At 33.3% G+C, this 9,805-nt stretch overlaps 1 pseudogene; it reads right to left on the reverse strand.

Moving 5' to 3' along the window:
• Nucleotides 1-6,793: 6,793 nt before the first annotated feature.
• LOC111637498 lies at nucleotides 6,794-9,027 on the reverse strand (annotated as a pseudogene).
• Nucleotides 9,028-9,805: the final 778 nt, after the last annotated feature.

Here is a 9,805-nt window from a genome sequence, read left to right on the forward strand (position 1 = left end):
GAAGAACCCAAAAAATTTCTCTACAGATTTCCTTAGTAAAAGTTTGGTAAGATAACTGAAATCATTGATCAAATTGTAGCGAATGATCCAGATTTTGAAAGGAGTGCAAAAGCAAAATGAGGTGTTTTGGATGTGATCTTCTGCTACTGACATTTGCTTAAGGAAAGAAAAAAGCAACAAATGAAACTTCACGACTTTATTGCAAAAGAACAAGAATTTCAGAAGAGTCAGGACCTTCATCACAAAAAATGAACTTTACATTTCTGTGTTCATATGTTTGTGTTATTTAACATAGGCACACAGAAAGTAAAATTTGTTGATATTTGGTTGCATGTTTCCCTATCCTATTTACTCTGTTAAAATTACTTCACTTAGCGCTTTGTTGTCTAGGAACGCATCCCCCACGTTAAGTAGGATCTTACTGTATTTGTTTTTGTGGATTGTTGTATTACAAATATACATAATTAAATTATTATATTTTATTGATTTAGTCTAATTTGTATTTTTTAGCCATATCTTGAACCATTTAGTAAGAGCTAAGCATAAAGAAGTTACTTTGCATAAAGATGGTCCGTTGGGTGAAACTGTACTCGAATGTTATAGTTGTGGATGTCGTAATGTCTTTGTATTAGGATTTATTCCAGCTAAAGCTGATTCTGTTGTTGTCCTTCTTTGTCGTCAACCATGTGCAGCACAGAGCAGTTTAAAAGATATGAATTGGTAAGTGTCAGTTTTAAAAATTAATGTTATATTTAAAATTGCATAAATGATGTAGTTATTGATATAAATAAAAGCATTTTACTTAAAATTTTTAAGTTAATGTTGTGTATCCTAAAAATTGCACAAATTTCAAAGTTGTTTAAAAGTGATTATTTATTTTAAAATAAAGTTTTTTGGATATAGATAGGTTGCTTAACATTCACATGAGATGATCAGGACTGCAATTGGCTACAATTCAAACTTTAGTCTTAACCCATTCCATAACTTCCAGGAGTGGTCAGCTTTGAAATGGTGAAGTCTGGTTTAGATCTTGTCCTCCAACTCCTTTGTAGATCCAGCTTCCCAACCATTTTTATTAACTTTTTGTTTTAGTTTATATTGAAATTTCTCAATCAGTCTTAGTTGCAGAATATTTGTCTTTACAAGAGATGTATCAAATTTCTTAATGGTCCAACTTAGCAACTGTGTCATGAGCGTAATGAATAGGCAATGATCATGTCTTGCCAGAAGACATATCCTTGGTCATGGTAGTACTCTTCGCCATAGAAGAGACTAGTACTCCGTCACCATACACTTCTTTGGTGATGGAGAGCTGTGACAATAATAATAATAAAGGAAGAAGGGCTGTCAGCTTTTGCAAACTTAGCCCACTACAAAGAGAAGGGAGTGAAGAAAAGATTGAAGGAAGGGTTCTGAAGGGAGAAGTATAAAGGAAAAGGGGAAAAGTAACGCTGAAAAAAGNGGAGCCAGTATTTAAACGAGGCTTAATTTTCTAATTTTTAACGATACAATAGCAACGATTATTATTTTAAAAAATTTTTGTTAGGCTTAACATCGATCAAAATTCAACGTGAAGTAGGTTAATAGCGATATACTAATATACTAATATACTAATTACAAGGGATATAATAATATACTACACTAATGGATTTTTTCATACTTTTCAGTTATCCAACTTTTCAATTATCTGACCAACCCCAGTCCCCAATTGAGTTGGATAATTGAGGCTCTACTGTATCCTCATTCAATGCAGATGTCTAACCACAGTAGCCTGTCAACATATAGTTCCACAGCTAAATTTTTTGATGTCTGATAAGGGTTGGCCTTTATAAGTTGTTTCAGAAGGTCTTTATTGACATCTGTAGATCAGCCACTTCTAGGTGCACACTCCAAATCAAAATTACCATCATAGAACTTTTCCTACCATTGATAGCAGTTTTGGATAGAGATAATTTCCAAATTCTGTAAAATTTTACATACATCCACTGTAACAGATACTAAATTTTGAATTTATAGAACATAATTGAATGAACCACCATTTTCTGAGATGCCATTTTGTAGAATGACTGATACCGGATAGTGGAAGAAAATAGTTAAAATTATTAGTACTGACTACACATAAATGTAAATTTTTGAATGATAAAATTTTATGAATTTTTCAGGCCTGTTGTATAGGGTTGTTTCCATCTATGCCATTACTTTTGCATCAATTTGATAAAAGTTCTTTACTATAAAAAGTTAAAAAAATATTTTTAGTTTATAATTTTCAATAATTAAGATATTTCAAAAATAAAAAAATAACTCTTACTTTTAACCTTGTAACCGGAGTGGATGTGTTATATATCAGCAAACATTTTCGATGCCCCTTCTGGGCTCTTCCTCAGGCTTTTCTATAATTAATACAGACGTTGAGAATCGAATACCTTCTAACACAACATAACATATAACACAGCTACTCCAGTTACAAGGTTAAAAGTAATAGTTATTGTTTATTACATTCCAGTGTGTGGAGACGAGACGAATAAGTATTTCAAAAATTTTTTTAAATTATATTTTAGCAAATGCAATTCGAATGAAACAATTTTTACAATTTTTGACCTGGAAAATCGTTTAAATTTATCAGAAAAACTGGATTTTGAGGTAAATATACTTTTCAACAAATATAAACATCTTATGAAACTTGATACATTACAATAAAGATGCATCAATTGCCATATAACATCAGGCTGATAAATTTGGCCAGCTGAATGCCTTGTGTGGGAGTTTACAGGATGAGGGTGCTGAATGCATCACCAGTTGGCATCATAATAACTGACGATGGTTATATCGTAAAGTTAAATATACTGGAAAGAGAGATAGGGCAGGAGGTCTGGGTAGTGCAATTGGCAACACATCCATACTGCATGCAGAAGTTTTGCAGGTTCAAGTCCTGCAAGTGCAGGTTTAATATGAGATAGCACCTAACTCCTCCTTCTAGGGTCAAATTTATCAGTAATTTATAATTATTATCACCAATATACAGCCCAATGTTATATGGAAGTTGATGTAGCTTTATACTTTTCAACACTACAAAATATGATAATTGAAACTTTCAATATATAAATTTATAAAAATGAATTTTGCTTTTTAACATTTTAGAAAAAATTGAATGCTGAAAAACTTATTCAAGAATTAAAAGATAATATTACTTTTCCCAAAATAAAACTTATAAATGATGAAACTGAAACCTTTTTGAATAATACAATAGAAGTACTGAAATTAGAAGATATAACAAATGGAATTGAAAGTGTAAATATAAATATTTTTATATAATAATTATAATAATTTAAATATTTACATATTCTTGATTATTATTTTAATATTTGATCAAAATGAAATTTTATTTGGTAAGTAACAAGTTAGAAAAGAAATAAAAAATGTCATGAAAACATAATATTTAACAGTTCTATTTTCGTTCTTCTCCTGTATATACAATAGTTATTTATTTTAATACTGCATCATAATGTCATCTACATGCATTTTAAACATTAAAAAGTAATCTAAATTAAATGCTCATTAGGGGCAAAGCTCATTTGCTTTGTTATACTTTGCAACAGCTATTGTTGGCTATACTCATCATATATTGGCTATGCTATTTGACAATTAGATTGGTGATTGTTGAGTAATGTGGTTAATATGTCTGTTATTGATGCATAATGCATCATGTAGTTCATTCAGGATGATTGATGTCTTGGGCTGCAAATGTAATATTTGCAACCCAAGACATCAATATAAACTACAATATATCAATATACATTATATCAATATAAGCTTACAATATATATACATACATACTCTGGTTGCCTACAGACAGCACCACAATACATAGCATCATCCCCTCCTAAGGTGAATTACAAACATAATCTTTTAAATAGGTAGGGAGGGGCTTACGATGTCTTCAGTTTGATTCTTGAACATTAGAAGAATCTGAAGCTAAAGCAATGTCTGATCATAAATTTTTTATGCCATCTTCCTGGGGAATATCAATTATAGGATTATTTTCTTCTTCCCACCACAGCTGAAGAGGAACAAATGAAGCACCTTGTGATTCTTGAATTTAGGATGCTCGAGCTCTCAGTTGATCAATATGACACTTCCATACTGAACCATTAGGAAGCTCAATGTTGTATGTAATATACGAAAGTTTCATAAAAATTTTACCCGCGACCCAATATTCTTTAGAACAAAAGTCACAAACAAAAATTGTGTCTCCTATCATAAAAGAATGTTGTCAATGAGCTATGTGGTTATCCAATAAGGTTAAAGGGTGCAACAAATCTAGTCTTGAGTGACGTTTCCTGTTGAATAGCATCTCACTTGCTGTGTTACCAGTAGAACAGTGAGGGGTAGTATGGTATGAAGTTAGAAATCAAAGAAGAGATGACATTAGAGCATTTTCACAAATTAATTTTTTCATAGAAGACTTAAAGGTATTGATAAATTCTTCAACTGCCCCATTAGTTGCAGGATGATATGGTGGAGAGAGTGTCTGACAAATTCCATTCTGTGCTAAAAACATTCTGAATTCATGAGATGTGAATTGAGGGCCATTATCAGAGTGAACATGTAATGTGAGGCCATGTCAATTAAAGTAAGACGTAAGTGCCAGAATACTAGCGAAAGAATCTGTAGATGGCATTATTTGAATTTCAGGATATTTAGTTCTTGCATTGATACCTATTAATTAAAAACGTTTTCCTAAGAAATGGTCCAGCGAAGTCGATGTGTAATCTACGAGGGCTGTTCAGAAAGTTTGCGACCTCAAATAGAACAACAAACAAAATAATGTTAAAACTTTTTTATTTTTCAATGTAGTCGCCTTTGTTAGCAATGCACCTATTCCAGCGATGTTCTAGCTTATTTATACCATCACAATAGGTCAATTTGTCAAGGTATGCAAAATATTCGTTCACTTCAGAGATGACTTCGTCATTTGAGTGGAATCTCTTTCCAACCAAGAATTTTTTTAGGTTTGGAAAAAGGTGGAAGTCTCTGGGGGCCAAATCAGGTGAGTACGGTGGATGTAGAACTAATTGGAAGCGAAGTTTGTTTATCTTTTGTTCAGTGATTCTGGCAGAATATGCAGGTGCATTATTGTGATGGAACAGAACTTTTTCTTCAAGTGTGGCCTCTTTTCTTCGATTTCTTTCTTCAGTTTTTCCAAAAGTTCACAGTAATAGACAGCATTGATGGTCTTTCCTCTTTCTAGGTAGTCAATAAAGATGATGCCTTTAGCATTCCAAAAAACCGAGGCCATCACTTTCCTTGCTGATGGAACTGTCTTTGCCGCCTTTAGTGGTGGCAAACTGTGGTGTTTCCATTGCTTCAGGAGTGTAGTAATGGATTCATGTTTTGTCAGTAGTCACAAACTAACGCAAGAAATCCTGTGGGTTTTCTGGTAGAAGTCCAAACACTCCTTTGACATCAAAGTGCAAACACGTTTTTGCTCAGCGGTCAGTAGATGTGGCACCCACCTTGCTGAGACCTTTGTCATACCCAAATTTTCGGTTAGGATGTAGTGCACTCGGTTGACAGAGATGCCTGTTGTCTCAGCTATCTCATGCGTTTTCAAACAGCGATCTGTTAACTCCAAATCGTGAACTTTGTTGATATTTTCTTCAGTGACAGCAGTTGACAGCCGTTCGCTGCGAGGGTCATCTTCCACACTCTCTCTGCCAGATTTAAAAAGGGCTGTCCATTTTTTCACAGTGGTGTACGAAGGAGCAGACTCTCCCAAAACTTCATCCATGTCAGCTTTGATTTGAGATGGGGTCAACCCTTTTTTCGTCAGGTATTTTATGACTGCACGAGTCTCTGTCTTCTCCATTTTTGACAAAGCATGTGCACACTGACTATCTGCTAAGCTGTCATGGCAAAACTTTACAACAAATCTAGCGGAAATTGGTATCATATCTTTAGCAAAGATGGCTGAATTATTCCTGCCAAAAATTTAATTGATTGCAGCGCTGCATATAGGCAAGGCTGCGAACTGTCCGAACAGCCCTCATACTCCAAGGCTCCTTTGGAATTGGCCACCTTAAGGTATTAGTAGAGGGAGGATTTCGATGGAATGACTGACATAATATACAGTCTTTCACTGTGCGTTCCAGATCACTATCAATGCCTGGCCACCAATCAATTGATCTGGCTAACATTTTAAATTTAACAATGCCTTTATGTCCAGAATGTAATTTAATGAGAACGTTTCTGCAAAATTTCTCAGGAACAAATATTCTATCACCCATAAAAATTGCATTTCCTTCTAGAGAAAGGGAATCCCTGAATTTAAGAAATGGTTTGACAGATGCATTTATCTGATGCCAATTATTCTTGATACACTTATGCAAAGCAATGAAAAGTTTATCTGTACAAGATACTTCCCTAAAAGCATCATTGGTAAAAGTCTTCTTTTACCAATAGTGCTTTTAGGGAAGTATCTTATAAGAGTCAAATTACAAATTAAATAATGAACTTGGAATCGAGTTACTAAAATATTTTTATAGATGAATCATTTCTAGTATTTCTGGAGAGACCATCAGCTATAATATTAGTTGCAGAAGAAATGTACTTGATTGTATAATTATAATCATTCAATATGATACTCCATCTTTGTAGTCTAGCTGTCCTCTCTTATCATTGAAAATTGCAAGAGCATATGTTCTGTTTCTAAAATGAAATGGCAACCAAGAATATATTGTCAAAATTTCTTGATACCAAATATAATGGATAATGCCTCTTTCTCTGTCTGAGAATATCAACGTTGAGCAGGCGAAAGTAAAGCATTAGCAATTATGATAGGATGTTTTGCATTGTCAATAATATGAAAAAGAACAGCGCAAACACCACATTGAGAAGCATCTGTAGCCAAGTATAATTCTTTGTTAGGATCATAAAGTACAAGGAGTTTAGATTGTTTTAAGGAGTTTTTTGCACTTTGAAAAGCAGACTCCTGCTCTTTTGTCCAGATCCAAAAGCATCCTTTATGTAAAAGTTTGTAAAGGGGGTGTAAATAAGTAGACAGTTTAGGTAAAAATTTAGAATAATATTTCAACATACCTAAGAACGAGCATAGGGAATGAACATTACAAGGTTTATGAGCTTTTAATATAGGATCCAGTTTTGAAGGTAAAAGAACAATTCCTTGTTTTGAAAGTTCAAACCCTAAGAATTTTACAGAATCTTGTAAGAGTTTGCACTGTCATTTATTTAGTTTGATTCCCTCTGCTTCACAAATAGATAGAATCCCTTTAATATTATTCAAGTGGTCTGAGTGATTTGTACCAGAAGTAACTAAGTCATAAAAATATGGTTGTGTTTTCAGAATTGTAGAGAATAATTTCTCCATAGCTCCTTGGAATAAAGCCAGAGCAGATGCGATATCATATAAAAGACGATTGCATCCATAAAGCCAAGATGAGTATTAATAACACTAAGTTTTTACTTTCGTCATCCAATTGGAATTGGTTATAAGCATCACTTAAGTCAAAGGTAGAAAACTGCTCACCTCCAAGTATAAATAATTTTATGGAAATCTCTTCCAAATGAGGTATTGGATGGACATCTATTTGTAACATCTTATTCAAGGTTAGATTGAAAAGTCCAGCTATTTTAACACTACCATCATTTTTAACTACTGGAATTATAGGTGTAGCCCAAGCACTGTTGGCTATCTTAGAAATTACTCCAGCCTTTTCTAACCTAGATAACTCTGCTTCAACTTTATCCCTGAGGGGAAAAAGGAACTATCCTAGGTTTAAGAAAAATAGGATGTGCATCTGCTTTTAAAGTTAAATGAAGAAATATTGATTTAGAACATCCAATACCATCAGAGAATACTGTAAAGTATTTGTCTAATAGAGTAAGCAAATTTGGGTCTGTATGCAAAATCCTGAGAGTAATACTGTTAATTTTGCATGAAATTTTTAACTCTCAAATCCAATCTCTTCCAAGAAGATTAACATTTCCATGGCAAACCACATAAAGGTGAAGTTTACGGCAAGAGTGATTGTAAAGAACTGGTACTATAATAAATCCCAATGCATTCAACTTGAAATTCCCATATGTGCAAAGAGAATGTTCAGACTCATGGAGAGAAAAGGATAACAAATCTCTGTTGAAAGTGGATTCAGGAATAATAGAAAGTGGAGAGCCAGTATCAACTTCAAATCTAATGTCTTTCCTGTTAATGGATAGAGTGAGGACAATGGGTGGAACTGGTGTGGAGACATCTTGAATATTGAAAAGGTTTAACTAAGTAGAATTATCTATCTCTGCATAGCTATTCGATTCTTTGTGGGGACAAGAAAGCTGATATACACTCACATGAGGATGCTTAATTCTTTCACATACTCTTGCAATATGGCCAGTTTTGCCACATTTATTACAGGAGACTGCTCTAAATTTATAGTTCTTGTGGGAATGGTCTTTGCTTCCACATGATCTACAAATGTAAGTACCAGTTTTCTTTATTTTGTAGTTAATTTTATCTCTAAGACTATTCTTGCTAAATTCTTTCTTTCTGTTAGAGAACTTTGTGGAACAAATTTTAAAACAATCGTTTTCGAGTGGCAATTTATTGAAACAACCTGCATCAATCAGAGCTTGTTCCATAGCAATAGCATAATTGATCGCTTTCTGGAGGTCTAATTCCGACTCATTTTTAGCAAATAGATTTGAATGAATCCTAGGGTCATACAAGCCTGACACGAATTGATCTTTTAAACGTGATACAAGGGAATCTCCAAAATCACACTTTTCGCTTAATGATTTTAACCCAACTATGAAATCATTAATTGATTCTCCTTCTTTCTCTACTCTGTGAGTAAAGTTTACTTTCTTGGAAATTATACTAACTGATTTATTTTTGTGAGATCTCATTATGCTTTTTAAGTCAGAAAATGTCTTCGAGGAAGGCTTATCAGGTTGGCAAAGGTTTCTTAACAATTTATAAGCTACCGGTCCCATCTGACTAAGGAGAGTAGCCACCATTTTCCTATCATCAGTAATATTAAATGCTATAAAGAATTCCTCCAATTGTTCCACATATTCATCCCAATCACTATTTACATTATAAGGATTAAAATTAATTGCATTTGCTATTTTAAAATTTTTCTGAGGAATGAATAAGAAAAATAATAAGACAATTTGGTAATTTACAAGTCAGAATTCAAGGTCTAGCTGAACGTAGCCATGTGTTAATTTTGTTGACGAAGGAACATTAGTATTTTTGCTGAAATTTGAATAAAGTTGAAGAAATAAACTATTTTCTATCCATCTCTTTGCCAAAATTGGTATGTATGGTCATTGGAATTAGGCATAAAAGGATTGAGACGAATTCAAGAAGGTGGAGTAACAGCTTTATTGGACTAGAGTAAGAACAAGAATGAATGATTGCGCAGGCATGCTTACAATATATATACATAAATACATAGTTAGACTTTAAGGGGACCACAAGATGGAGCTATTAGTTTCAATGTAGTTGGCACTATAATCAGTAGAAATGGTGTCATCTTCAATTTCTTAAATGGTAACTCATTGAAGAAAACTAAGTGGACTCTGTTTTCATTTTTTATTGGACATGATTCTACATGAAAAACAAACTTTTGTCTAAAACATTTTCCCCAAAGGTCCACTTATTAGAAGTTACAAGCATTTGAAGTTTTATGTGACCACTACACCATGCATGTGTAAATCTTTGGATATCTGCAAAATCAGTGGAAAAAAAGGAGAAAATACTTTTAAAAATTATTAGGAAACTTTTTGTTTA

The sequence above is a fragment of the Centruroides sculpturatus genome, unplaced genomic scaffold (assembly GCF_000671375.1).
Source record: "Centruroides sculpturatus isolate CEXI.00-Female unplaced genomic scaffold, Cexi_2.0 scaffold1010, whole genome shotgun sequence".
NCBI classification, from domain to species: Eukaryota; Metazoa; Arthropoda; class Arachnida; order Scorpiones; family Buthidae; genus Centruroides; species Centruroides sculpturatus.